Consider the following 6,000-nt stretch of genomic DNA (forward strand, 5'->3'; position numbering starts at 1 on the left):
GTGTCCCACCCCAGAGTGGCTACATCGAATCCAGCCTCCAGGTCTGTGCTAAGGAATCACTTTCAGCGACTTCTCAGGCCCATTCAGACCTGTCCTTATATTTATTCCTCTATAGCATCCAGACAGCCTCCATTATTAGGTCAGATACTCCTTAACTGGGCCTGTTCTCCTCTCTGTCTCCCCTAACAAAATGTAAGCTTCATGAAGTCAAGGAGTGTGTGTGTCTTGTTCAAGGTTATTATCACACCTATAGACCACACCGTGATGTGTGTATTTACCCATTTCCCAATTAGCTAATTACCTACAAGTAAACTAGATAATACAGAACAAGGCAGCTTTAGTTTGCACTGAATTATAAACTAGTTACTCTACTCAAGATAGCTGGATATAAATAAACTTCTTCTCTCATGAAGGCTCATATAACTGGGGAATCCAGTTATAAACCATGCTCAAAGTACAAACAAACAAAAAGTTCATTTAAAAAAAAAAGTATTCTTGACATTTTAATGAAATGGCCTCTCAGCTGGCCATGGAGGTGCACATCTTTAATCCCAGAACATGGGAGGCAGAAACAGGAGGATCTCTGTGAGTTCAAGACCAGCCTGTACTACACAGAGTTCTAGGAGAGTCAGGACTACACGGAGAGACCCTATCTCAACAAAACAAAAACAATAAATAAGTAACTGCCTCTCTATTTTCATTTGATTTTTGCCCATAACTCATCTGTCATCGAGATTAGTGACGCTCATCAACCAAATCAAGTTTTTACTGCATAGTCTGCAGGAAAGTAAGTTATACCTACAGTAGCCAATGAGATAGGAGCAAATTGTATGTGGACTTTGGTACTGGCAACCACTTCTGTCACACTTGCTGCTAAGACCTCTGAATTATTTGGTTTGCACTTGAAGCCGGAACACAGTATGGTTCCTTATGAACCACATACCAAATCAGTTCTGAAAGAAAAAATGAAAATGCAGAGAGTAATTCCTTGCCAGATAGTCCTTTTCTTCCAAGGAGTAAACACTTCCCAGGAAGCAAGCCAGCAAGCGGCCAGGAGCCACAGTGCCGTGAGACATTTCTGGTCCTGCTCTGAGGGTGTAGGAGAGGGTGCTGTGAAACAGAAGAAGCCCAGTCACTGGGAAAAGAGAAGGAGCAGCCTAAAACCTAGCCTACATAACTAATCTTTTCTAAGTTAAAATCAGACGTGCTGAAACTAGAAGAGTAGTATCAATCTCTCAGCCTGCCTGGTGAACACGTAATTGCATGACCTGATCACAGAAAAGTCTACTGTCTGACAAATATTCAATACACACAAGCTTTGGATGCTTGCATCGAGCCTTGTACTGGCTTCCATCTAGATTGGTTTTCTTCATCCTAATGACAAGCTCTTCTTTTTCCATTCTGTCAAATGATTACATATTCCTCAATCCCTTATATCCTGGTTTATACATCAATGGGGGTGTAACCCAACACCTAACTCCATTCATCTTAAAGAAAACAAGGGCTTTTAGCTAGGTGTAGCAATGTGTGCCTATAATTCCAACACTCCAGAAGCTGAGGCAGAAGGATCACAAATTAGCTCAGTTCAGATGAAGAGCATTCAGGATGGTTTTGTTTGGCTGTAGACAAGATTGCTAGTTCAAAGCCAGCTTGGACTACATGACAAGTTCCAGGCCTACCTAGGCTATATCGTGACATGGGAGGAAAGGAAAAGAAACAAAGGAACAGGGTGTTTAGTAAAATGTCATCCATAAGCCTTTTTTAATACTTCAATATCACACTTACCCTTCTTTCCACAGAAGTTTGAACCAATTACCCTACCGAGAAATGCCATGCAATCTTTACAATACTACTGTTTTCTGAAAAACTAACTTTCTGCTATATACCTAAATTATTTATGAACTTTATTGTTCACATTGTTTGTACAGTGCTTTAGATTCAAAATGTATTCTCCATAATGTCGACAACATTGAAACATTTATCGATCTTCGTGGTTATTTAAAAAAAGTACAAGTACATTGTCAGTGTTTTAAAAAGAATAAAGGCAAAATAAGCAACTCTTATTCACCCTCTAATGGGGAGAAAGCACTGTATGAGAAAGAACAAAGAGAGAAAGAGGGAGAGGAAAAGAGAAGACAGTTAGTTAAAGCATACTGTAGACACAGTTCTCTGCTGCCTTTCTCCCACTTAGCCATGACTGAACCTTTTCCACTATTAAAATTCTTCATTAATATCTCTCTAATATTTGCATTCTGTCATATATTTTGATGGACCCATAATCTGACGGATCCCCTGTTACTGGGCACTTAAGACTACTGCCACTTCTTTTCTACATAAAGGCCTATTCAGCATTGCGTTGAACTTAACTACTCTCATAAGTTCCTTTGGACTTCTAAAACAGGAATTGCTAAGTCAAAGGGGAGGCGCATTGCTGAGGCTTCTCACACATTCAGTCCATGTGCTTTTCGGAAAGGCTGTACTAAGTGTTTGCCTCTCGTGGCATCTGACAATGTCTGCTCCATGACACACTACTTGACGTGAGACTCTACACTCTTTGAAATCTATAGTAATTTGAGAGCTGGAAAAGTATTATCTTGTTATTGCTTCTATTTTCATTTCTTTGATTGGTAAAAAGAGCTCGATTTAAAACATTAGCTACTTAATTCTAATTCCTGTGACAGTACCTTAACTTTCTATCACCATAATGAAATTCCCACAGTAACCAACTTGCAAAGGGTTTAATTTGACTCACAGCTTTGGAGCTTTCAGTCTACGATCAGCTGGTCTCATTGTATTTGGGACTGTGGTCGGGCAGCGCATCAGGGTCAGAGTGCATGGCAGAGCACTGAGCAAAAGGACAGAATGGGGAGGATGCAGAGGCCACAACTCCCTTTGCTGGCATCCTCTCAATGCCCCCAAAGACTTCCTACCTCTCATAAGCCCCAACACTTTCAAAATGCTTCTACAAGAACTAAGGTTTTAGCACTCAGGCCTTTGGGGGACATCCCAGATCCACACTATAACACTCTGCTTAATTTTTTTTGTCCTTTTTTCTGTTAGATTCTGTATTACTTTTCTATCATGACACAACCAATTTTCATACTCCGGATTGCTTTAAACAATATTTCTTATCTCACAGTCACTAAGGTGTTGGCTCAGCTGGGCTTAGCTCCTATCTAGAAATTCTGTTTCAAACTTGCCTGGATTGTTGACAAAAATCCAGGTTTTTGTAGCTTCGTGTTGGTTGTTGGCCAGGAGGCCACTCTTGGTAGTTCTAAGCCTTCCAAATTCCTCAAGGTTGCCTAAATTCCAGATCAACGGTATCACCCATCTTTAAATCAGCTACAGTATGCTGCATCTTCATGTGATTTCCCAGCAATAGAAAGTTCTACACTTTTAGGGGCACTTGTGATTAGATGAGACCCACTTTGATGATCTCGCCATTCCACTTTCATGCATGTCATATAATATAACATAGTCAGGTAGTCATATTCTATATGCATGGTTCTGGGGATGAGCAAAAAACACTGTTAGAAGGACAGTTTGGAACTATGACTGTCCCAGAGTCTTAGGTGTCCATTTTTATAATTTGTTTGTATGATGGATGATAAATCTTCAGTGCACAAATCTAACAAACAAAGTGCCACGTGCTGCACTTTCCCAGCAGTAAAGGCTGCTGTGTGGTAAATAAAGAATTCTGTGTCTATAATGCTGTGACCTCTAGTACTGAAACATCTTAATTGTAGTAAAATAGTCAAAACATGAAATTTACCACACTAACTATTCTTAAGTGTACTTACTACGAAGTCCATTATCTCCACAGATCTTTTCATCTTGCAAAACTAAAACTCTCTACCCATTCAACAAGAACTTCCTCTACCATCCCTCCCCCAACACTTGATAATTACACATCTGCTTTTCAATATGATGCTTTTTCAAAACATGATGCTTGATACGGTCATCAAACACCTATTCTAGTGGCTGTTCCAGGCACTTCCAAAATATCAGTTTGCCAGGTGTGGTGGCACATACATTGACACCTAAGACTCTGGTGTCAAACTGTACTTCCAAACATTGTTGCTCATCCCCAGAATCTATGCACACAGACATCACTACCTGACTATGTTATACTACAGGACATACATGGTGGTACATCTCAGCAGAGGCAGGTGGGTCTCTGTGAGTTCGAGGCCAGCCTGGTCTACATACTAATTTCCAGGCTAGACAGGGTTACACAGAGAGACTCTGTCTCAAAAAGCATACATATTTAATCCTCATTAAATCTTTGATGAGGTGGTTATTATTCCCATTTTACAGATTAGGAAACAGAAAAATTGAGTAAGCTTCCCAGGATGACACAATGATAAAATGGCCAAACAAGAATTTAAGATGAGGTAATGTGGCTTTAAAGATCTTGCTACACCTATGGCATTGTGATATTATTTACTATAAAGACAAACACACCAGACATTGATATTATTTCATGGTGCATGACATTTGCACACTTCTTGTCAATTTTTAACCTAATCTTTGACTTCTAGCTAAAAGTTAGATTATGTTCACATATCTCTTGACCTTTTAAAGACCTAATTTTTGCCAAGGTATTTGTTTGCAGTAAAGGAAACAAACATTACTTGGTATTTTATTTTAAGCAAATCACCTATAATGCGTGCTATTCTATAATGCTGCATAAGTGCATACCACAATTTAGCATGATTATTGAAAATATTTTAATATTTAATATTTTAAGGAAAAATCAAGATGTTTCTCTCTAGTTCCATGGATCAAAAAAAAATAAAATAAAAGAGAAGAAAAACTAAATACGTTTACAACAACAATATGGTTCAATCTGCTTAACCTGTTAAATTAAAAAGCAAACAATTTGTATAGGCCAGTCTCTACTTGTCATTCAAACTCAGCAGAATTGTTTCAGCTTAAGGGTTGGGCCTCAGAACTCCTTATCTTGTTTTTTTTTATTTTAGCTTAGTAAGCTTTTCGTACAAGACCAATTTGTCATCAGTCCTGTGGCGTCGTTTACTATACATTCAAAATGGTCAGAGTCAACAGACAGAAAAATCGTCGCATTTCTCTGGGGCTAAAAGCTTGAATGGGGTTTGGTTTCTGTGATTACTGGGGAGGGGTTCCTTAAAAAAAAAAACAAAAACGCAGGGAACAGGACCACCTCATTCAACTACTTTCTAATTTGCGTTTACTTGATTCACAAAAAATAAACAGCGCGTCATGCCATCCCCTCACTCATCACCCACAAATGAAGTGCTATCTCCACAAATGAAGAGCGAAATACAAGAGAGAGCAGTGCGTGGGGAGCATCCCCGCGACCCCGGCCAGCTCCGGGGATGTGTCATCCCGTCCCTCTCCGCGCCCCGCCCGCCCGAGGCCGCAGCGAGGCGGATGCTCACCGTGGCTTGGGTCCGGTCGCCCGCGCGGCCTGCAGCCGACTCCCGGCAGGGCCCCGACCCAGGCAGCCCGCCCTCCTCACCGCCAGCGGCTCCGCTCCTGCCGCCGACCATCCCGGCCCGGCTCTGTTTACAAGCGGCTTCTCGCGGTCCCACTCTCAAATGCTTCCCCGCGGCAGCCCGGCAGCCAGACCCGGACGCACAGGGTTCCGGCCCGCGAGGACCGGCCCCTCCTGCGGGAGGAACAGACGGCCAGGCCGGGCCTGATCTCCTTATCTGTTTCCCATACAGCCTTTATCGCAATGCTCCTCCCAACGCCGAAATGGGTGTTTGCATTTCAAGTTGTTACTTGGATCCTACCAGGACAGGGTCAGCTATCAGCAGTTGCCATGGTTAAGAGAATCTCTCAGAAATAATGCTTTCCAAAAGTAGAAACAAAGTGCTTTTCATCTCTAGTTAGGTGCACGGGTTGAAAGGGTGTGGTTGAGAGCGAAGGTCTCTAACCTGGCTGTGGATTCTCAGTGAAGCAGATAGGGCGTTGCTGGGGGGCCAAGGGGAGGACGGATTGTCACCTCTCCTGAAG

The 6,000-nt window shown here is 41.8% G+C and overlaps 1 protein-coding gene across 2 annotated transcripts in view; it reads right to left on the minus strand.

The window, feature by feature from the left end:
- The window catches only part of Plekhm3 (pleckstrin homology domain containing M3), a 165,030-nt gene extending 159,437 nt beyond the window's left edge, over positions 1–5,593 (minus strand). Inside the window, exon 1 of one of the 2 annotated variants that reach the window (XM_052749688.1) lies at positions 5,421–5,592. The gene's annotated coding sequence lies outside the window, so the exon portion shown is untranslated. Of the gene's footprint in view, positions 1–5,420 lie in introns of both variants that reach the window. The other variant, XM_052749689.1, reaches the window with a different exon arrangement.
- Between the last annotated feature and the right edge of the window lie 407 nt (positions 5,594–6,000).

This window comes from Peromyscus californicus, unplaced genomic scaffold, assembly GCF_007827085.1.
Source record: "Peromyscus californicus insignis strain IS unplaced genomic scaffold, ASM782708v3 Scaffold_21__1_contigs__length_65335640, whole genome shotgun sequence".
NCBI lineage: Eukaryota > Metazoa > Chordata > Mammalia > Rodentia > Cricetidae > Peromyscus > Peromyscus californicus.